This window comes from Gadus morhua, chromosome 12 (assembly GCF_902167405.1).
Source record: "Gadus morhua chromosome 12, gadMor3.0, whole genome shotgun sequence".
NCBI lineage: Eukaryota > Metazoa > Chordata > Actinopteri > Gadiformes > Gadidae > Gadus > Gadus morhua.
This window is the reverse complement of record NC_044059.1, coordinates 20,606,071-20,630,968: the sequence shown is the minus strand read 5'-3', so window position 1 is coordinate 20,630,968 and position 24,898 is coordinate 20,606,071. Positions and strand designations below refer to the sequence as shown.

At 42.1% G+C, this 24,898-nt stretch overlaps 1 pseudogene; it reads right to left on the bottom strand.

The window, feature by feature from the left end:
* Positions 1 to 1,048: 1,048 nt before the first annotated feature.
* Positions 1,049 to 2,212, bottom strand: LOC115555042 (putative nuclease HARBI1; annotated as a pseudogene).
* Positions 2,213 to 24,898: the final 22,686 nt, after the last annotated feature.

Below are 24,898 nucleotides of genomic sequence, written 5' to 3'. Positions count from 1 at the left end.
GAAGATGGCTTTGCGGGTACTCAGTGTATTCAGAGATCGCTCACCCTTCATCATGATGACTCTGTACAAAGCGATGGTACGGAGTAAGCTAGAGTACTGCTGCCCAGTTTGGAGCCCCTCCAAAGTACAAGACATCAAAGCGTTGGAGAACATCCAGAGAAACTTCACAAGGAAGATCGCAGGTTGCCAAGACCTCGACTATTGGGACCGCCTAAAGAAGCTCAAGCTCCTATCCCTGCAGCGAAGACGGGAACGATATTGTATCATCCACGTCTGGAAAATGTTGAATGGGTTAGCACCAAACAACATCAAAATGGTGTTTCGCGAGCACAGCCGACTGGGGATCAGAACAACTCCGCCCCCATTAAACAACAAGGCCCAGATCTCGGTCAGAAGGGACTATGAAAACTTGTTCAAAATGAATGCTTCCCGTTTGTGGAACTTGCTCCCAAAGTCCATCAACACCGTCACTTCGCTGGAGGCTTTCAAGGTGACTCTAGGGGAATACTTGAGAAGAATCCCTGACACCCCACCTGTACCTGGCTACACCACTGTGAACAGAAACTCGCTGCTCGACTGGAGCAACGAAAAAGGAGGACGCACATGATGCCGTTGTCCAGATGCGAGCCCAGCCGAACCTTCAAAACGTACGTATATCCTAGGCTACTCACTTACTTTATTGGCCAAGTATGTCGCTTGAATGTTAAAACAATATTTTCGTCTATTTCAGTTGACGACTAAAGAATTATATCGTCTTCATCTTCAGCGGGAAATCGCTAAGGCTGATTTGCAAATGGAGTACACAAAGCTGCTGATAGAGGTAAAAAAAGGAGGTTGGGCAGAAATTCAACGCGGACATGATATTGCTATTCAATGCCTAATTATATTATTTTTCCTCCCTCAGCAAATAAAGAATAAAAATGATGGATAAAAACAGTGTTTGGTGTTTTGTTTTTTTTAATTGAAAAGATTTTTGCAAATGTGGTCCCGCATCCTTTGTCCAGCCCTTGCATCCATTTGCAGAATGTGTTCCCCCTCGAGGAACGGGTCAAAGGGGGGAGGCATCTCTGCGCAGGGTGGCTATATTGTGGAGGACGGCGCATGCAACAATTATGTTGCATGCCCATTCCGGACAAACTCTTAGTCCACGTAGGCAGTGAAATCTGGACTTCAATATCCTGAATGTATTTTCAATTTTAACGCGGGTTCTGCTGTGTGCCCGGTTAAATGTCGTCTGTGGTCCAGGAGCGGGATTAGGGTACGGGGTGATGAGCGTTGGGAGGCATGGATACCCTCGATCTCCTAGGATCCACCCATCGAATTGCCCTGCGATCAAATACATTATTTGAGCTATCTTGCACAAGCACAATTATATGAGGTCTATGATATATTCATAATGCAACGCACCCTCTTGAAATTAACGGCTCAAATTGGATTCACGATACTTCCTGGCATCGTGGACTGAACCAGGCCATTTTGCCTCTACATTGGTGATCATGTGGGAAGCATCACATATCATCTAGTGATAAAAAAAAAAAGATCGACAGCGATTAACAAACCATGGAGATATTGGATATAGCCAATATAGGCAGTGTACACTTACCTGACCATTTATACTGTGATAGCCTTTCCTGTTCACATAATCAGCCTAATTTATAGATGGGGCCAGTGTGGGCACTTGTGTGCCATCAATGCACCCAATTACATTTGGAAATCCTGAAATACAACACCCAGATGAAAAGTCAACAAGGATAATTTCGGTGCCATTTGGGAACACGTAAAGTAGATAATGCTGACCTGCACCTCCATTTTCATGCGTCTCGTGGGTTTGTGGCCTGGAAAAACGATGAAGTTACGCAACAACCGCTTCAGCGCAAGACAAACTGTACGTACTAAGCGGCAGACCGTGGCTTTGCCTATGTGCTCAGCATCTCCTACACTGTATAAAAAGCTTCCCGTCGCAAAAAAACAGCTGTGCAATTGTTTGCAGTGAACTGAGGGCAGATCCACGATTGGTAACATTTGCAATGTAGGGTTGGAGAAGGTTATTTAAATATAGCAAAGAATCATGTGAAAAACGATATCTCTCAAGCAAAAAGTCCTCCGGAAAGGACAATATGTCGAGCCGTGGTCTAATTAATCTCTCTCTGTGAATTGCACGAATTATTTGCGCTCCGATATCAACCGGCCTCTCGTCAAAAGGGCATGCCATTGTGATCACGTAAAAGCTGTGGTGAACGCGGGTTTAAATACCCTGAGCAAAACCGGGTTATCTTTAAACTTAACCTGCGCAAAATCTGCTCCGACCAGGTTTGATTCAGAGCATATTCTTCTATAGCACCTAACATACCGTGTTCCTTTTGGAACGGAAAACCTAGGGTTACCGCAAACCCTGCGTTAACTTACCCGGTTATGTGATAAAACCGGCTTTGTGGAACACCCCACTGCTCTCCTTCAGGGTCGTCTAAAATGTAAACCTTTGTGGTTGGTGATCTCACTCTGTTCCCGTATTATCTTCTGTTGGTTATGGCCTGTTCCTCGACCCCCTGGGGAAGGGTCGGGAAACAAAGGGTTACATGGCACGGCCGCGATCCCTTATTTATGGCATCCTGAGGAACTTCAATCAATAGATTACCATCTGGTTAACAAAAGCTTTTGGTTTATTGGGGGACAGCTGCCTTCAAGAACCTAATCTAACTGTATAAGAACTCCTGACTTTAGCCACTCAGTGGAATTCTTCTTGCGAACCTTTAGAGAATGAAGTGAGACGCAGGGCGAACTCCCATCTGAGGCCTCAGATTATTGTATTGTATGCTTGTTTTGTTGTTTGTTGATGCATGTTGTGATGTATCTTTGTTTGTACTTTTATTACAAATATATATGACCACCAATTGCCAACGAGTATTGTGTGCTTTTTGCATCTAAATATCTCATCTGTCTTAGAAGCAAAACTTATAGAGAAATTGCCACGACAAGACTGCGGAGAAGCCGCAGAAAGGACACTAAAGAGCCGTCTCTCATTCATCGAGTGGACTGCATGATACTCGCCACTTATTCAAGTTGTACAGGTTGAAGCAGTCTGCATTTTGGTCACTTGCCATAGCACTGTCATGTGTTTTATCAGAACACTATCAGTAACATTTAAATTGAGTTGATTTAGACAGCTCTTTTGTTTGTCCGATTTTTTCAGTGTTCAGTGCCTGTTTGTGTGAAATGAATTGTTTGAAAATTAAGCATTTGTTTTTGTTTCATTTTAATATGCCTTTCATCAACATAGGTTTGGGGTTTTATAACTAAAATTAAAGTTCTTAACTCCTGGTGAACGAATGATTCAAAAAGCTAAACTACTGGTGAACAACGTTGCAGAACATATGTTACAAGTTTGTTGATTGCATGGAAAAGGTAAAAATATATTACAAAATATATGTTAAGAGCCTGCTAATACCATGGAAACAAAAAAGGCTGCCTTTTACAGTACAGTTTCAGCTTACTTACTAGGTAAATTGTCATGTTTTACCTAGTATTCTTGCAGAATATTTATGGTACAAGTTTGTGTTGATTGCATGGAAAAGGGAATAACCAGTTACAAATTAGATGGTAAGAGCCTGGTAATACCATGGAAACAAACAAGGCTTCCTTTTACAGTACAGTTTCAGCTTACTTACTGGGTAAATGTTTGTTTACTAGTAACGTTGCAGAACATACTGTCTATGGTACAAGTTCCAGTTAACTACACGGACAGTGGAATAATCTATTACAAAGGTACGAACATGGTTATACCATGGAAACAAACAAGGCTTTGTACCCAATATTTAAGAAGACGTTCCATGACACTAGAGGAAAACTGTTCCTGCGGAGGTTGTTACCAGGCAAGTAATGCTGTAATTTTTATTTTAACTTAAATAAAAACAAATCCATAGTTTCTAAGTTAAATTGAATAAACCATTTATAAATGGGTGTAGCTGTTACGGTACGGGAAACTGGGACCCAAGTGCTAAACACAGGGAGGCGGAGACAGGGTAAGGGTAAAGGAATTTAATGGTAAATCGTTTGGGAAGTCAGGCGGGCGGGGGTCTGGTACCGGGCAGGCAATCAGGTGGACACGGGCCAGACAGTGGACGGGTAGTCTGGCCCTCCAACAACCTCTGCAGAACCTGTCGGCCATGGACCCTGTGCTCCTCCATGGATCTTGAAAATATTAGAATATCGTCGATATAGACAAAAACTGTGAAGTTCAACGTGTCCCGGAGGACATCATTAACAAAAGACTGAAACACTGCGGGGGGCGTTGGTGAGGCCGAAGGTCATAACAAGGTACTCGTAGAGGCCCAAAGGGGTATTAAAAGCCGTTTTCCATTCGTCGCCTTCCCGAATGCGGACCAGGTGATATACATTGCGCAGATCTAATTTGGAGAAAACGGAGGCTCCGTGGAGGGGGACGAAGGCGGAACTGATGAGTGGTGGGTATTTATTTTTCACTGTGATGTCGTTCAGACCACGGTAGTCGATGCAGGGGCGAAGCGATTTATCCTTCTTGCTGATGAAGAAAAAACCCGCTCCAACAGGTGACGATGAAGGGTGGATGATTCCAGCGGCGAGGGATTCCCCAATGTACTCCTCCATTGACTCGTGTTCTGGGCGGGAGAGGTTGAACAGACGGCTGCTAGGAAGGGGGGCTCCTGGGAGGAGGTCGATGGCGCAGGCGTTGGGGGGGCAAGGTCAAGGCATGGGACTTACTGAACACGGACCCAAGGTCGTGGTACTCTTCCGGTACGGGGGACAGGTTAGGAGCTTCGGGTATAGACTCGAGCTCTGTCGCCCGAGGGGCCTGAGCGGACCGCAAGCACTGGGACAGGCAATGGGTACTCCATGAAAGGATGCGTCCTGATCCTCAATCGATCTGAGGGTTGTGAGTCCGAAACCAGGGGTAGCCCAGAACGACCGGGGAGAAGGGGCTGGAAATCACCAGGAGGGATATGGTTTCATGGTGATTCCCAGAAACTAGCAGGTTGAGCGGAACGGTGCGGCGTTCCACACGTGTGAGGGTCCTCCCGTCTAGCTCCTGGGTCTCGATTGGGAGATCGAGAGGAATCGTGTTTATCCGCAGTCGCCTAACCAATTCCTGATCAATGAAACTATCATCAGCTCCGGAGTCCAGGAGAATGGAGAGCAGGAGGGTTTGGTTTTGACACAAAAGGAAGGCCTCTAGGAGGGGACGGGAGACTGAGGAATTACGAGAGCGACTCGCCAGTATCCCTCGGGTTACTGACGAGCACGTTCTTTTCCCGAGAGGGCGGGACATCCGGATCAAAGATGACCTGAAATACCGCAATACAAACAGGCTCCCGATCGGATACGACGTTCCCTCTCCTCGGGAGTAAGGTGTGTGCGTCCGATCTGCATCGGCTCGGGGGAAGGAGACCGCACATAGCGAGGTGGAACGGCAACCGGGAGGGGGGGCCGAGTTGCAGCCGGTGGCTCGAAAGGGGGCTTGGCGAATGAGTGGGCACTTCTCTCTCTGCGTCGTTCGCGCAAACGGTTGTCCATGCGAATCGCGAGAGAAATAAGATGGTCTATGTCCGTGGGTTCTTCCAGGAGGTTAAACGGTCCTTAAGCTTGCTGCTGAGCGCATTTTGGAAGACCCCCTGGAGCGCTTCCTCGTTCCAGCCGCTTTCAGCAGCGAGGGTCCGGAACTCGACCGCCAGGGATCCCGCGACGCTGCGGGATCCCTGGCGAAGCTGCAGGAGACGTTGGGAGGCCTCTTTGCCCCGGACGGGATGATGGAAGACCTTCCGCATTTCTTCCATGAAGGAACCGTAGTCATAACAGACCGCGGAACCTCGTTCCCACACCGCCGCTGCCCACGCGAGAGCCTCGCCACTCAGCGAGCCGATCAGGTTAGCTATCCTTGATCTCTCGGTGGGGTAGGTCTGGGCTGCATTTCAAATACAAGGGAACACTGAATAAGAAATGACCGGCAGGATCCTAGGTCCCCTCCGTAACGTTGGGGGGCTGGGATGGTCGGCTCCCGGGGAGAAGCCGACGGACTCGGGACTGGGGCTGCTGGCTCTGGGGCGACGGGGAGTTGAGAACTGACGGCTAGGGTCAGCTCACGGAGGGCGGCGGTGATCTCCTGCAGGGCCTGATTGTGTTGGCCCAGGAGAGTCCCTTGGTGGGAGATTATTCCCCTGAACGCCTCTGCATCAGCTGGATCCATTATGGCCAGTTCGTACTGTTACGGTACGGGAAACTGGGACCCAAGTTCTGGACACAGGGAGGCGGAGACAGGGTAAGGGTAAAGGAATTTAATGGTAGATCGGTCGGGAAGTCAGGCGGGCGGGGGTCTGGTACCGGGAGGGCAATCGTGCAGGCGGGGGCTTGGCGAGGGACGAGTAGTCAGGCAGGCGGAGGTCCAGTAGCGGGTAGTCAGGCAGGTAGGGGGATAACTAGAGGAGGGGAAAAGGGATTACCAGAGGGACAGGGAAATTCAAACAGGACTTGACAATAGAGCTGGTGTGACGATACGAACTTGCTAGTAGTGAATGACGAACTGGCGCCGGCTGATTGGGGATCCCCGGCTGAAGTAGGGAATGTAGATTGGAGATTGCCGACAGGTGGGTTGAGGGAAGGGGGACCAGTTACGACCTGCAGCCACTAGAGGTGGGTGTTGGACCGTGTAACGGGATGTGGCGTAACAGTAGCTATGAACAATAACTATGTAAGAGTGTAATTTATTGGAAAGTACTATATTCATTTCTAGATAGTACATAATTAAACTTCGGCTGTTACCAACATAAACCTTGGATAACTACAATTGTAACTTGAATTGATGGGTAATAGATTAGAAGAGTTTAGATGCCAAAGCCTCTAAGACGGTCTGACCACTTTTTTTCTAAATTACCATTTTTTATTTTAAAGGCAGTTATAAGGTTATTAGTTAATAAATAAAACATTTTTCTTTCAAAAATGTAAAAGAAAAATATTTTGGTTTTTTCGACCAAATTAAATTATATTTTGCATCAAAACCAGCTAAATCCCCAGTTACTTTTTTGGCAAAAACCTCTAAATCCACTTCTTTGGTAAAAAGTAGTAAAATCACTTAAGATGCATCAAAAACACTGAAAATGGTGAAAGCTAACACAATAAACAAGAAATTAAACATTTCTAAGGGGGTTGAGTGTGTGTGGATGGGGGGGTAGGGGTCGTGTAGAACTTCCATATTATCGATATCCATGTTCCATACTAATTTTCGGATGAGACCTGCTGTCATGTACTAGTCCTAACCCATTTCTCTGCAGTCACTAAACAAAGGCAAAAGGCCCCAATATATAATAATAATAATAATAATAGTAATAATAATAATAATAATAAGAAGAAAGAAACAGTCACAAAGCACAACTTCAATGGCACAAAATGCCAACAAATTGATTTGAACAATAACAGAAGTTAAATACATTCAAAATACCTGCAGTATAGCCTAAAAAAATAAATTAAATTATAATATAAAAATAGGAGGTAGAAATTAATATAAAAAAAAAGATAATAAATAATAATGCATTTATAAAAAGAAAACGATATAAAAAAAGAAAGTAACGACCGTCACGTAGCCAAATGGAACGGCGTAAAAGTACCGTTCTTTCTTCAAATATATACTCAAGGAAAAGTAAAAGTATATTGCAATAAAACTACTCCTATTCAATTTATCCAAAAAGTTACTCAAGTATTTGTAACGAAGAACTACCCACCTCTGTTAATCAACCTTATTGAGCCTAGTGACATCAATAACTAACTGAATAAAAGTTGTCAGTTAGAGATTCACTACTTAACTTCTGGTGCAGTGATACCTTCACAGCTGGCAAAATCGAGCTGTTTAACTTGCAGGCAATGATTGAAAATCAGTCATCTACCAAGATAAAAAATATATATAATTACGCTGTGCACATACAAATAAAGATCAGTATCATAAAGGCCCTCTGATATAATATACAGAGTTGACAATTCAAAAGAGGTAGCAATTTAATCAATTTACCCCTGGAGATACCTCCACATATGGCGAGGTCGAGCTAATAAACTTGCAGGCAATCGGTCATCTACAAAGATAAATATATATATATAATTACGCTGTGCATATACAAATAAATATCAGTATATGCATCATAAAGGGCCTCTGATACAATATAGACAGTTAACAATTCAAAAGAAGTAGTTATTAAATACACTTACCTCAGAAGGTACTCGACGGCCAGCAATGGAAATGAATGATCTCCTACGCCGTAAATGGATGTTTTGGAACTATGCAGGGCTCCATACCCCGGAAGTAGGCGGCAAAAAACACTACAACGGAGTACAATGGAAGTGTCGCCACTCTGTTATATCTATCACTCTCGTGATAGTAACACCTGGATGGTGCCTTTTCAAATGCGTGTGCATGTTAAAGTGCTTTACGTAGACACAGAGAGCCCTCTCCGTGGCCGGAGAGCCTGTCGGAGACCCTCTCCGTAGCTTATGTGCCGTCCGATATTTCTGAAATATCTGACGGTCGACGCAACGTAGACGGCAAGGGCTGTGATTGTTCCTCTAACAAAATCATTTCCGGAATCACTTTTCCGGGTTTGACTTTGCACCTTGATTAATTTGTATTTTGTTTACTTTGCACCTTAAGGACCAATAAAACACCAAATAAGATTTGAAAAGCTTTGGAAGTTAAGTTACAAACTGCTTACATGGTTTGTAGTCAACATATATGATCGATCGGGTGGCGAATTGCATTGCATAAACGACATCCCGACGGAGAGCTGCTGAGAGGTCTCCGCAGTTACGCCTCTTGCCCACTACCTCCGTCCGTTGAATGATCCCCATTGACTTTGAATGGGGACGGACGCGCAATGCATTGTGGATCCGTCCGTTCCGTTGGAGCCTTCGGCTCCGTCAAAAAGTTGAAAAATGTTAAACTTTTTCGGCAGCGACGGATCCGTCATCCAATCAGATCGCGTATGCAAATTTAAGCACTGTGACGCGAATCGGGCTCTGATACTGGAAAGCGGGAAAGCGGGTCATCTTGCATTTCAACAAGCAGGAAGAAGCGGGAAGAACCCGGCGAAGCGATTTGATTGGCTGACGGATGCCTCTGCAAAGACTACTCCCCCATCCGTCAGCCACGCCTTCCCACGTCCGTTGACTGACGGTGCAGTGGGCATGTAGCGTTACGGAGGCTGTTTCCCAATGTGAAGGAAGCATGCTCAATGGCTGCCCTTTTAAGGACGCTACTTCATAGAACGGCGACAAGCACTGTTCTAATGTTGAGAATACTCGGAAATTCGCGCCCATTTCGTGTTCTTTATTTTTGAGAATTCCGAGATTTTTCAAGGATACATCAATGGATTCTCAACGAGCCAAAATACCAATAATCCTTTGCGTTCACACGCTGCGCAGGATATTTTAAAATTGCCTATAGAAAGCGATACAAATTGCTTTACACAACTGAAGTTATTTGAAGCTTTCGGAAATATTGTGTGCCGTATTGCTTTTTATAGATTAATCATGTAAATGCAAAAAATGTACCTGTGCAATTTCAAACATTTTTGCAACATAATTATGGGCTATATTTTGCATGGATGATTTGTTTTAAGACAACTTTACTTTCCCCAATAACAATTTCAAGAATTAAAATATTTAAATATTTAACACTGGAGCAATATTAAAAAACGGAAGCGGAAGCACTTCCACACTAGCAAGTTGTTCCAAACTCTGAACGCTACAAACACTAGGCATCACTCTTGCCTCATCTCCATAGGACGAGACTAGCAAGGAAGTGTTCTAGCAAGGCTGCAGCCTTCACTTCGGTTTACGGAGTCGGAGTAGTATACTTTGGCTAAATGGCCCGAGGGGAACTCCGACTTCAAGTTTAAAATTGTGCATCGCCAAACAAGCCTTTACATTCGCCATATTAACGCTATGTATGGCACGCCAAATTTACGCACCGCGGTTCACCTCTGTAACCACCCCAAAGTGCCTGTACCGTGACGGTTCGGTACAAATACATGTATCGTTCCACCCCTACTATCCTCTATAGAGTGTGTGGTAGGTACATGCGTGCGTGTACCTTTGGCTCTTACTTCAAGGTAAGAGCCAAACATAAACTGCCACTTCTATATCTGCTTTCCTCCATGTGAATACAGATTCAATTTCAGAACTTGCAAAACTCTGCCATGATAAAAAAAAGAACAAAATCCCTGCAAACAAATCAACGAACAAAAAACTAAACAAAAGTGAAAAGTTGAGTATTATACACTGGTAGTAACGTTGGGGCAGCAGCACTGGCAGCTTGTGTATGAATGTATTTATGTAGCACTGACAGACTGCCCATCATGTCATGCCATGAACAGCTTTCTTTACATATTAATTGCATCTACCAGCTGGTGTACGAGGAGGCAGCCCCAGATATGTAGCCCTGGCGGACTCATTAGTGGGTACTTACATCTCAGATGCTGTAGCACCAAAGCACTTCCTTCATGCCCCATGAAAATGGGGAGAGCTTTCTCGCTCAAGTGGAGAACTCCCATCACTAACTCTTTGAATGTTTCCCCAACACACGTTGCCACTGCTTTGACAAAATGCTGTAAACCTGTACTCTTTCGCTTCCCAACTGCTGCCAGTTTCCCTTTCATTACAAAATAATCCACTCTTTTTTCGGCATCACTCTGGTCCAAAGTGGTTTGCAATGATGAGCAGTATATAGAACAAAAGGAATCCATCAACAGATGAATTAACACATTGATTTGTCTCTCTAAATCTATTTGGTCCTTGGAGAGTGAAAATGGCCCTGCTAGCTTCATCACAAAGGCTCTTACATTAGGAGTCAGGGGAGAATTTTAAATTAAGCCTTAACTTCTAAACAACCTGGTGCTCTGAAGTGCAGGAGGTGTTTTTATTTGTAGGAATGCGCAACTCCAAATCATTTTAAACAAAGGAAATGGTTGCAGTGAAACGGTATGGGTTTGGTTATATATTATTCTAATTGGAAAACAGACTTACATTGTTAGTGCTGCCACTACTGCTGTTGTAAAATTGTGAGGACTATAATATTAACTAAGATGCAACGACTGTTGCTAAAGCTGTCTTTGAGTATGTGACTTAAATCCCAAACTGAAGGGCCGGGCTGTGTCTCTGTGGGAAAACAATGTAATTGCAGAATAGAAACTAAAATAATTGTTCCGTTCAGATGTTTCCAATATACTTTTTTTTTGATGAGCTAACGATGGGTAAACAGCAGGTACGTTCCGACAGTTAGTTATTTTGTTTTTAATGAATGCCTTGTTTTGAAGCACTGCATAATGTAGCATCTGATTAACCCCTGTCTGGCTGATCTAAAAGCAAAGTTCCTCTGAGCAGGTGTGCGCATACTGACGTGCATCAAGCAGTTCTATGGGACGCGTTTCCACACATGCAACAGAACACTCAGCATGTAGTCCTTAGAAGTTTGGACAAGAACCCCCAATGGGTTTTTTTGTTTCAAAGTGACAGACGGAGAGCAAATCTCTTTTTCAGAGGATTTCCATGTAAAAATAAAAAAGGGAAGAAGAAAAGTGCCCTGAATCAAATGCATGTTGTGCACAAGGCAGTGGGCATATGCCTCGTACAGCTGGCTGTACTCTGGGGGGTTTGTCTCCGCCTTATGCACTACATGCTCTTTGCCCAATACAAATGAGGCCGCTGCAGGGAATGGCAGATTCACAAGCGTGCGCGAGACAATGGCAGGCTAACAACCAGCGCACACCATGACTGCCGCACCCCATTCTTCCTCCTCCCCAACTGTCAGGCGCTTGTGGCTAGCAGGCGGCTCCTCTCTCTCTCTCTGCCTCTCGCTCTCTGTCTCCACGGCTGGAGAAACAAGAACACTGTGGCGGCGATGGTGAATGATAGTTGAAAAGGATTCAAGGTGAATATTTTGGACGATGATGGCTTTTACGAAGCAGCGACAGTGCCGGGTCACAACACGAAAACGTCTCGTTAGTCACAGCTCACATACAAAATGTCCTCCATCCTTTTGAATATTTGCAGGAATCAACGTGGAGGAGTCAAATGATTTTCTTCCGGAGGCATTGTTTGAGGAGCTTTGCTGCACACACACTGTGCCGGTGCTCCAAACATGGCATTTGCCATAGACCTTTCAATATTAGAACATGTCACAATGTTCTCTTTTCCCCCCTTAAGCCTTGTATAAACAGTAACTTGCCGTACAACAGATTTCACAGAGTTGGTCTTTCATTGAATTCCAATTAAATCTCTGTTTGAGCGTGCTGAATCAGAGACTGGCTCTTGGCAGGGAAAATTCCCTCCGTATGCAACAGTACTTCAAGTCTCCTTTTTTCTTTTTATTGCAAGGCACCAATGATGCACAAACTAATTAAACCACAGAGCCAACAACAGATACACAGGATCCCTCAGAATTGCACGCAAAGGCAAGATAGTTGGCCTTTGTTTTAATACTGTGAAAATAAAAACTAATTCCTTTTGCCAAAAAACATGCTAACAAACATGGATTAGGTCCATCATTAGTGCATATCGGGTTGGGACCAGACTGTTCAGGCGGAAAATGTTTAAAAGTATTCAAAGCCAGTTCCCAATGCCCACAAGGCAAGACTGCAAAGAAGTGCAGGCATTCCATTGCCTCCAATGCAATGTGGTTTATGGAACGGCACTCAAGAATGATTTAAACTGTCCTGCCCGAGGTTAAATCTTTATCGAACACAAGAAAGGCATTAAAGGATTAAAAGTATGCAAAGATGGTTAATTTAATTATTTGATAAAGTGGGGTTTCAGACGAAGAGGTTTGAATGCAAGATGTTTAAATGTTAATTTCGAACGGTATACCCATTTGAACAAATTTGTCAATCTCTCCATTACACTTGAGAAGCCTATCGTGAGAGTTTGCATCCTAAACATCAGTGACATGATGAGATGTGGTCTCCGGAATAACTGATTAACAATGGAAAGTTACTCATTTCGTATCTCCAGTAAAGTTTCTGGAAGAATACTGACCCTTTTATTAAAACTGTAGTTTGGTTTGGTGCACTCATTTAATCCGCTCCCAATTTCACTCGTGTCCGAGCTAAGCTTTCTAAATGTTAATCACATCCTTATTGTGTTTTTGTTTATCCAAACTGTCCCACAGTGTCCCTATTTAGAACTGTTCAACAGCAATGTGTACAGTGCCAGATGAAAGTGATAATAGATAGAGAATGGGACAGCCAGGAAACAGACAGTGTTCCCCTTTGGATCAATAATCCCCCCCCACAGCCCCTCCCCCCTCACAACTTGAAAGTCATTCAGCCTCAGCAGTAGAATGAGTTAGCAATCTTCAGTCAGTGACTATGATGGTCCAGCCTCTCGATGGCTGAACAGCGACTATATCAAAGAGCTTCAGCTAATCCATCTCTCTGCTGCATGTGAGTATGAGTGAGTGCAGAAATATTCTATAAATGTTCCCAAATGCTGCCTTCAATTGAAATTCTATGGAAGCTTCCACACCCTATCATCACAGGAAAATGTCGACTGTACGCTAGCCTTTATGTATTACTGAAAACCTGAAAATCTGATCAAGTAAGAGACAAAAAAAAAGAAACTCTGCTGGATACAAAAAACAAAAGCAGTCGCTCTGATTCTCAGCACCTTGCAAGTTCCATCGAACAGGTTGCAGGCTGTGGGGTATTTTACAACTCTGGGATTACCGTCTAAGACCTTGGTCGATGCGTTTCCAACAAAACATGGCAGGATTCTGCTGTGTTGGGCAGCATTGTATCACTGAAAATAGGGCTGGGCGATATGACGATATCATACCGTGGACGATATGAAAGTGTCTACCGGGAGAGATTTGGCCATATCGTTTATACCGAGAGAGAAAAAAATGTGAAAAAAAAATATATATATATATATTGCACTGCACTGACTGAAGCAAGGCAGGTGTGAGACTCACCTGTTAACTTGAAAAAAAATCTCATTTGTATTGAAGAAACAGTTCTATTTTCACCACCAGCTATTTGCACAGCACATAACTTTATTTTATAAGTGTATAATTAGTATTTGAAATATTTGTGTGATGCTGTGATTTTTATTTTATATTACACTGCACTGACTGACAGCCAGGCAGGTGTGAAGCACACCTTTAAAAAATTTTTTTATTTGTATTGAAAAAACAGTTCAATGTTTACAAGATGTTTGCACAATATGACACTGCAGTTAATGACAGATTGTTCGCTACTTACTCCTTTGTAAGCATGGAAATTCAAGTTCAAAATAAAAGAAAAAACGGATCCAATGTGAAGTATGGTTATTTAAGCCATTTATTATTTTAATTTACTTCAAAAATACCATATCGTGATATATATCCATATCGTGATATAAATTACTCATATCGTGATATAAGATTTTGTCCATATCGCCCAGCCCTAACTGAAAAGATGTATTTTGTTTTATGCGTCGTCAGATGTGGCAGTGCTTCTACAAAGAGCTCTGGGGCTGGGGTCGAGATTGGGGCATTGTGCCCTGCTCAAGGCTGTTCTGGAGCCCTGACAGTCCTATCAGGGCAGAATGAAGAGAAATTTGCCTTACCTCTGCAAAATATATCTCATTGCTTCTGACAGCGTTGACAGATCGTCATGGCAGCATGCACGACTAGAATTCTGTGCATGGGCACACACACACACCCTCCTCCTCCAACCCATTTTTTTTTTTGCCCGCTGCTGCTCTCTCTGCTGCACCCCTGATCTGCATTCTCTGTTCCAGAAAGAACACTGTGGGAGGCCCTGTGACGGAAGTGGTGCAACGCAAGTGGAAATGTTAAAATACACAATCCTTAACACTTTCTCCCTCTCGCCGTCTAGAGGACTATGGAAATGGTTGTAGAGGGAAGCCAGGGCGAAGCAGGGCGCACGTGGGGAGCTGAGTGACAGGACAGGGTAGGGAAACACACAAGACAATTTGAGAATTTATATTTAATCCCCACCCTTGTGGAAAATCCCGACTACACACCTGGCATCCAATTTTTCAGACTGACACGCCATTTAAAATGGATCAATACGAACCTGTCACCCAGAAGCAGAACACGTGGACAGTTAGACTCGCAGAGCAACTCGAAGGCACAATGTCAAATGTTTAAAGCACTAGTTTGGTCAGCTTGTCCGATTTCGCATGTTGCTCCATGCTGTATTCGGGAAGGCTTGGTAAACAAAAGGAGCACATGCCTCGACGCAGAAGGGGAACTAATAGAGTCCTCACTACGTCAACCTGACAGAAAGCAGGCAGCGCCGCAAGAGTGCCTCTGGGGGGTCTGCATATAATTGACCGATATATATAAATAAATATATATATATATGAATGGATATAGCTCGAGCCATGCTATGACCATGCTCAGGACAACCCTCAAGTAAGAATTTAGGGTTGACAGCACAGGTCAATTTAAAGTAAATAGAATAATTTGTATTTAACACAGTTAAAAAAAAACACTTAGGTTGCGAGATAACAATTAGCTATAAAGCTATTGTGATTATTTCCGTTATAGTTTTTCTTCTAACTTATTGATAACAGCATATAAGATGGGGCTGATCAAATCTAATTGGGAATTGAAATACCATAATACCATGAACATGTTTCAATCTATAAATAAACACACTTTCCAACCACAACAAAAAAAAATACATAGATATTGTTTCTCTAGGTAATGTTAACATGCTAGCTAAAGAAGAACAACCCTGCCATGCTTTGGCGGGTTAAAAGCTATGGAGGCCATCTGGCGGCGGCGGTGGAGGAGCGAGGGATCTCATCCCTCAGTGGTTCCTCCTCCTCCGAGGTACTGGTGGGACCGGTAGAACAGACAGAAGTCACTCAGATGAAACTGATGCGGACATCAGGTGGTCCATCCACTTACAGCTCGCCTCGCCTCGGTTGCCATGGACTGCTGGTGCACTCGGATACGCCGTCATGCCTTCTTGAGACAGTTCTATTTCTCACACATTCCAAAAAGTGCTCAACGGTGACTAAACACTCCCAAATGACCTTATCAATTGTTTTACGATTTCGGCGCAGGCGGTGCTGCTGCTGCTGGTGGCAGCAAGACAGTGGGGGGGGGGGGGGGGGGGGGGGGGGATTGGGAAGGCATTTTTCATCTCCGATTCTGTTGGATAGCTCGCCTGTTCCCGTAGGGAGGGATTCCCTGTGATTATGTACAAATCTTTACACACTATTCCAATTTCGCAAACCTAATTGAATAAGGGATTCTTTAATCTCGCCTTCCGGGTCACCTTGGTTCTAAAGTAGAACTTTAGATAAACAGCCGCTTAGCTAAGGGGAGATGGCAGCCATGATTGTGTAGTATGCTTTGAGGTATGGACAAGTTGTATGTAGAAGTCTACTCAGTCAGAGAATGAACCAATGAAATCTATTTTTAATTCTTGACATATTTTTTTAAATAAATATATATAACATATGTTATATATATGCAATTCTATTTTGGTCATTGAGAATGCTTAAGGGGTTTTGTGTTAAGATTTTGCATTCTTTAAATTTCAGAAACTCACCTAACATTCATTGTGGCATGATAAAATGGACACAGGGCAGATGTCAACGGCTGACAGCACTGCAGTGAAATTAACAAGATATCGATGCACTTTCCTCACATTCAGGTCAGAGGTTAGACCAGTTCAATCTAGCTGTAAAATATACATAGCCAAATACTGATCTGTAGCATGCCATTATATGAAAGATTTCACTGGATGAAGAGGAACTTTGTGTAGTATGTGGGCTGTTCCAGATAAACAATATTCTGGACCACACACACACACACACACACACACACACACACACACACACACACACACACACACACACACACACACACACACACACACACACACATTGCCTGGGACACGGTTGGGGAACTTTTCCATTCCCGTCTTATACAATCAGAGCTCCAATCATCATTGATATTGTTTCTATTCCCAGACGACCATCCTATTGATTTTCATTGCAAAGTCTTTGTACTTAGATAGCTTCTACGTGACTTTCACAGAGGTGTTTACACCAATTAGGTACTTGGTTGAGATTGATGTTTTTCATTTCAATAATTGTTAATGTAGCTGTGTGTGTATGTACAGTATATGCGTGTGCGTGTGTGATTGTGTGCATGCCCGCGTTCTGCATACTTACGCAGTGATTTGAACGTGTTTGTAGAAAGTAAATTTGACACAGAAATGCACCAGTCCCCAAAGTCAAACATGCAGCAAAATTATTGTTCCTCCTCTGCGTACAGGTTGGTTTCAGGCACTGATGTTTACAGATTAGACATGTTATGAACAACTTTCATGGTGAACTTAAAAAAATATATCACGCTATATATATATATATATATATATATATATATATATACAGGTGCTGGTCATATTATTAGAATATCATGAAAAAGTTGATTTATTTCATTAATTCCATTTAGAAAGTCAAACCTGTAGAATGTATACATTCATTCCAAACAGACTGATACATTATAAGTGTTTTTTGCCAAAAAGAAGATGATTATAGTTGACAACCAATGAAAACCCTAAATTCAACATCTCAGAAAATTAGAATATGGTGAAAAGGTCACATATTGAAGACACCTGGTGCCACACTCTATTTAGCTAACTAACTCAAAACACCTGGAAAAGCCTTTAAATGGTCTCTCGTTTTGATTCTGTATGACACACAATCATGGGGAAGACTGCTGACTTGACAACTGTCCAAAAGATGACCATTGATACTTTAAAGAAGGAGGGCAAGACACAAAAGGTCATTGCCAAAGAGGTTGGATGTTCCCAGAGCTCTGTGTCCAAGCACATTAATAGAGAGGCGAAGGGAAGAAAAAGATGTGGTAGAAAAGAGTGTACAAGCAAGAGGGATAAACGCGCCCTGGAGAGGATTGTCAAACAAAACCGATTAAAAAATGTGGGGGAGATCCACAAAGAGTGGACTGTAGCTGGAGTCAGTGCTTCAAGAAGCACCACACACCGACGTATGCAAGATATGGGCTTCAGCTGTCGCATTCCTCGTGTAAAGCCAATCTTGAATAAGAGACAACGTCAAAAGCGTCTCGCCTGGGCTCAAGACAAAAAGGACTGGACTGCTGCTGAGTGGTCCAAAGTTATGTTTTCAGATGAAAGTAAATTTTGTATCTCCTTTGGAAATCAAGGTCCCAGAGTCTGGAGGAAGACAGGAGAGGCACAGAATCCACGTTGCCTGAAGTCCAGTGTAAAATTTCCACAGTCAGTAATGGTCTGGGGTGCCATGTCATCTGCTGCTGTTGGTCCACTGTGTTTCCTGAGGTCCAGGGTCAATGCAGCAGTCTACCAGGAAGTTTTAGAACACTTTATGCTGCCTGCCGCGGACCAACTTTATGGAGGTGACGATTTCATTTTCCAACATGACTTGGCACCTGCACACAGTGCCAAATCTACCAGTACCTGGTTTAAGGACCATGGTATCCCTCTTCTTGATTGGCCTGCAAACTCACCTGACCTTAACCCCATAGAAAACCTATGGGGTATTGTGAAGCGGAAGATGCGAGATGCCAGACCCAACAATGCTGAAGAGCTGAAGGCCACTATTAAAGCAACCTGGGCTCTCATAACACCTGAGGAGTGCAACAGACTGGTCGACTCCATGCCACGCCGTATTGCTGCAGCAATTCAGGCAAAAGGAGCTGCAACTAAGTATTGATTGCCATACATGCTGAAACTTTCCATGTTCATACTTTTCAGTTGGCCCACATTTCTAAAAAATCATTTTTTGTACTAGTCGTAACTAATATTCTAATTTTCTGAGATACTGAATTTGGGATTTTCAGTAATTGTCAGTACTAATCATCCAAATTAAAAGAAATAAACATTTCAAATATATCACTCTGTGTGTAATGAATTGATATAATACGTAAGTTTCACGTTCTGAATATAATTACTGAAATAAATCAACTTTTTCATGATATTCTAATAATTTGACCAGCACCTGTATATATATATATCACTGTAGTGTCCCTGCCAGTCCAACCGATGAAGACTTGTGGATCTGTACGTCGAATGGCAGCGGTGATGCGAGAGGGAAGTACTGATTTGTCAGTAGTGATACAAATGGTATTGTTTACGGATTGACCCTGTTATTTGTATTCCGATTTGAGCCATATGATTGGGAGTCATAAATTGCATCGCTTTTCATTGAAGTGTTTGGTCAACGTAGAGGTACAATTGATATGAGTAAAAGAGGAGGACAATTTTTTAAAGCTGCTTTGAAATGTATTGCTTGTGAACATTGTCTCACAAAAATCATCACCAGCCTCTTGAGTTTTGTAAGCCAATCTACAATATGTATTTGTTACAAGTGCACTCTATAGACTACAGTAAAATGTAGGAGGGGGCAGCAGAAACAGCATTATAAACTGGACCAAAATAATACAGTGTGTGTGTTGTGTAGATTTCCACTCAACCTCTAGTTGTAATTAAATCCATAGCAATAATGTGGAAACCCCAGTCGATAATGTAAACAACAAAAAAAAGAAAACAAATTTACATAATGAAGCAAGCATAATAGTTCCCTCCTTATGTTACGAAGCAAACATAATAATTCTCAACCTATAAGCCGTTTTCAGACATTTTTGCCGCATTTGTATATCAGGAAATTCTACCCTGAGGGTGATTCACACTTAATGCTTTGTGTGCGGACATCAATGCCATTTGGATATCAGTAGAATCAATGGGTAGTTTAGGGCGGTGGGATTGCAAGGGGCGGGATATGACGTAGAGTCTAAATTCGCAAGAGGCGGGATAAGTGTGGCCGCTGTCAAAATTGTGTGTGGCCGCTGGACCAAAGACAAAATGGAGGATTATTGTATTGATGTGTACTTTTAGGGTTATGATAAGACCTATCTTTTAGCATTCAACACAAATGACACTTAAAAGCAGTGCCAATATTTAAATATTTTTTTACCATTCAGCGAACAAAAGGCAACAGGCTGATTATCATTTAGGGGGCCACTAAATGACATGCAGAAGTGTCATCAACACGCCAACTGAAGTGGTGTGAGACATACAGACTTTCTACTCCTCATTCACACATAGGTCATTTACATTTCCTGAATTTTCTGAAGAAAATACTACCTCAGGGGTAGTATTATTTAGGAGATTTTCAGGGTACAAATGTCAGGATATGTTGTTCACACATACGTCAGGAGAATATCAGGACTAACACGTGTGTCTGAAACCAGCTAGTGTGTGAGCATTTGATGACATTATAAAATGAGTCAATGTATGGGTAACAGGGTAATTATTCATTGGAAAGTGTAGTATACTATGTATACGAGCCACATCCAATGTGTGTGCTCCGTGTGGTTTGACTCCCGGGTGACCTGGTTGACGCGCTGTGTTGATGTTTCCAGTACTATGCAGGTACGTGAAGCAATGATTGATCCGTGCGATCGTCTCCGGTTTACAACCCGTTTATTTCCTCACCATGACACCAATTGCATGGGAATACGGAATACATTCATAGATCCTCAGTGACATAACAACAACTTGGTATTTCTTGCGGTCAAAAACCGTATGCCCTTCCGGGGTCAAACAACAGAGGTACCCCAAATGACGTCCCCTTTACACCTGTACCCGCAATACGGCAACACCACTCAGTGGTCAACACAGACATTACAACATAACTGAAAAACAGGAAAATGGCTCTTACACTATGCATGCAAATCAATTATTAAATAGCTTTTACTGTTATTCAGTGCTGAACAGTGCATTGACATTTTAAATGCATGGCAACCACTATTGGTTAGTTGAAAATAATAATCATCATTATATTAAGTGTCCTGGCCAAGACAAGCAGCAGTAGCCTACAGTCACACTAAGCATGCACACAAAACATAAGAAAAATAAAGCAACTAAAACAGTCCGCAGGGGCGAGGGGGATATAAATATCGCAAGACATTTCAGGAGGAGAGTAATATTAACTTTGAGCAACAAAGTGTAAAGACATTTCGCAAGGCTCAAGGAGAAGAGTAATATTGCATACACCATACTTTTTTATTGAGATGTTTTCATCATGTGTTATAGGGACGCTGTCTCTTTAAGAGATCACGCGTCTTTTTTGTTGATATGCCGGTCGACGCGCTGTTTGAATTTAACGTTTTTTATATGACAAAATGAACGACCTGTCGTTGCTTGTCGATGAGAAATTGTCTCTTCAGTTATTTTATCGCAATTTCTACAGTCTATAGACAGAACGTCTTACCTGGGAGAGTTTGTGGACGGCCGTTAAAACAGATGGAAAGGGGGAGGGGGGATATCAATATCGCAAGACATTGCGGGATGCGGGATCGATGTGTATGCGGTGTCCTGCACTGACTTTGTCTTGAAACGTCTGCGTCAGCGCGCCCGTGTGTGTTAGTGCGCGTGTATGTGTGTGCGTGTATGTGTATGTGTGTGCGTGCGTGCGGTGTTTGTGTGCATTCGCACTTGCTGTGTGTGTGTGTGTGTGAGAGCTTCAGGCTGCTTGGCACATGCGCACCGACCAACTTGGGTAACTTGCGCGACAGGCCTGCTATTATATAGTAGTAAGATAACACAGATTTAGAGAAAAAATAATAAAATCCTATGTTTTTGCCATCCTCCCTAAAACACAATGTGAACATTCCACTCTAATGCAAACACAGGTTGCGTTCTTTTCGTGGACACATGCGTACCTTTTCCGAGGCACTCAGACGTCACCAAAAGAACACAACCTGTTATGACCCGTAAGAGCATTCTGCAATTTTCCCATGTCTGATTCCCACAATGAAGATGTCTGATGCCTCATTTTTAGCCACTTTCAGACAACCAAATTTCATAGACTCACAGTTTTTCATTTGTACACTTCATTGATATTCCTATTTGTTCACAATAATTTCAACATCAGGTATTTTCATACCGTTTAACAATATTTAGAATATATAAAGAAGTGAAATATATTGATATATGTTTTTAGTAGTTAGCCTTACGTCTGTCATAGTGAATAACTCTCTATAGTGATTGCTCAGCCGAAAGAAACATTCGTTTAGGAGCCATTTTCGTTTGCTAACAGCATGCCTCAACACAGGCCAACAAAAAAAAACCAAGAAGAAGATAGGTTGTCATAAGCTTATATTGAGGTTATACTAACCTCAATAGCTTTTAGATGAATAAACTTCACATATGAGGCATTGCTTTTGCTGACTTAAAATTCCCTGTTTGTCCCTTGTTCACTTGCGGTGACTACTTGCTCCTGAGTCCTGAGTGACCTGGTTGAGACCATAACTGAATTCCTGGCAACCGCACCTGATGGCTACCCACTATTAGTCACAACCTCTACCACCATATAAACTCATTACTCATTTTCTAACACTTTAACTAGTTATTGTTTGAAAACAATTATTTAGATTATTTAGAATGATGTCCTCCATTGCACTCCTACCATCCCTGGAGAAGGAATCCTACTTTCTGCATTCTTTCCTAAATACATGGTAGGCCTATGTTTTTTTTTTGCAGTTCATCCATTAAGACACATCCATTAAGACAAGTCTAAGAACATTCATAGTGTATGAGGACAAACTGATAGAGCTGTTCAAGTGAAGCCCTTTTTTCACCGGGAGTTGTGGGGTCACCCCCAGGAAGGTAGGAACTCTTTTCGACATTGACCTTGACTGCAATCACTGCAACTACACTCTCAATCGGAGCCAGCCAGCTGTACATCAAACTTTTCCCTGATGTCATTTTCCTAACATTAACCTTGTTACGACCATTGTTGAATATACTTTGTCATCCTCTCTAGTTCCTGAAGGCCCTCAATCTGCCGGACATAAGCACATCCCCCCTACCACAAACACCAAAAAGATTTATTCATTCTACCATCAACTCGCAGGGGACAAAGGAGCATTCAGATGTCTTTCGGACCACAAAAGCCAGTGGAGAGGTGGTATGAGATATGATTTGAGAGCTGACACACTAGCTTACCTGCTAATTTTGTTTGAATTATATTTTATCTATGGCAAGATAATGTTATATTCAGTGGTGGGCCGTTAACGGTTGCGTTATGCGTTATGGCTATAATAAACTTGAATTTGAACGCGAAACCTTTATCGCGTGATAAAAAAATATCGCCGTTAATCTATTTTCAAACACTTCCTTGTTCGGACCCATCACGTGACTGAACTAACCAATCAGAAGCTAGAATTTAGACTGAGGTAAACGTGAGGGAATCAGAGAGGCAGATTCAACAGAATATCCTGACTGTTAAATAGGTACACATGTAAATATGTAAGTAATAATTGTGTAACATAAATATGTAAATGATTAACTGACTAAACATTGTAAGTACATTTCTAGCAAATTAACTCCAATATAAATTATATTAATTTATTCTACAACTTTCAAATATTTAACTTCTAAACCTTACATTACTATGGATTATTACACGGCTCTTCTCAATGCTGTAGACTGCTCCATTCACTTGCATGGGCCTTCCCAACGTTCAGCTGTAAATTATTTTGGTTTATGCTCCGTTCACTTGCATGGGCACTTCACAACTTCCGGCGGTGAATTATATTTGATAATTCACCGTTGCCAAGTATAATTGACAGTTGTCAAGGTAAACGAAAGGATTTTTTGCCGTTTGCCATTTTAATCTAGATTAATTCCAAAATTAATCTGGATTAAAAAAAAAAATCTATGCCCACCACTAGTTATATTTATTATATTCACACGGTGGCTCTGAAAATTATTGCTTTTGCTATTTTCTGTCAGTGCCCCAAAATGCTTTTACAGCAGGTAATTATGATGCGTCAGCAGAGCATGACAATATGTTCTTTCAGGTCCCTGTGCTAAGTTTGGCGGTTACACTGTGAGGGACCTCAAGGCCAATGCAATTCTTGAAATCCCACTTGTCCAGGTAGGCCTGAGGAAAATTTAATTTAAATTTGATTTATTGGTTGCTTGTGAAAATGCTACTGATGCCTGTTGCAATGACTCACCCATCAACAACCCAACCTGAAATAACCTGTATCCGGTGTGGCACTGTCTACAGTTATGACGTACAACGTTTTTTTATCCAAACAAATGATTTGTCATATCCGATCTTAACTCACCTAACAAATGAGATGTCAAAGAACATAAATAACAAAGTCACTTGTTTAAGTTATCACAAACACATATTACAATAATAATGATGATAATAATTATTATTAACCAAACAAATTATTTGTCATATCCGATCTTAACTCACCTAACAAATGAGATGTCAAAGAACATAAATAACAAAGTCACTTGTTTAAGTTATCACAAACACATATTACAATAATAATGATGATACTAATAATTATTATTTTTATTAGATGAGTGCTACATGCAGTGCTCAACTATTGTTAACTATTGTTCTAAGTTTTATTCTTTCTTTTTTTCTTTTTTCAACAAACTTTGGGACCCTTCTCCTTCCACAGTTTTTCACCTTGAGACTCCATTCCAATCTTAAAATGTTCAGATTATATGGAATCGCACGCTTCTATTCAGATTTTTCAAATATTTTTAACTTCTTCAAATATCCTACTTTTAGAATATCAATTGAATTCAATGAGACAATTGTTATCCGTTAACCTTCGGTCAAATATTTAACAAATCAATACACTTAATCTTAATTTTCGATTTTCAATATCATCTATACTTTTTACGGAATCCCAGTTCAACAGTTTAATTTCCTACACGCTTCCTATATTTTAGTTTGTCTCATTGACTTACCTTGAGGCTAGAGCGTAAGGACGTTCTCGTGATGCTCTAGCCTAAGGTGGCTATCACAGAAGCTAACCATTGAAGACGTCGCA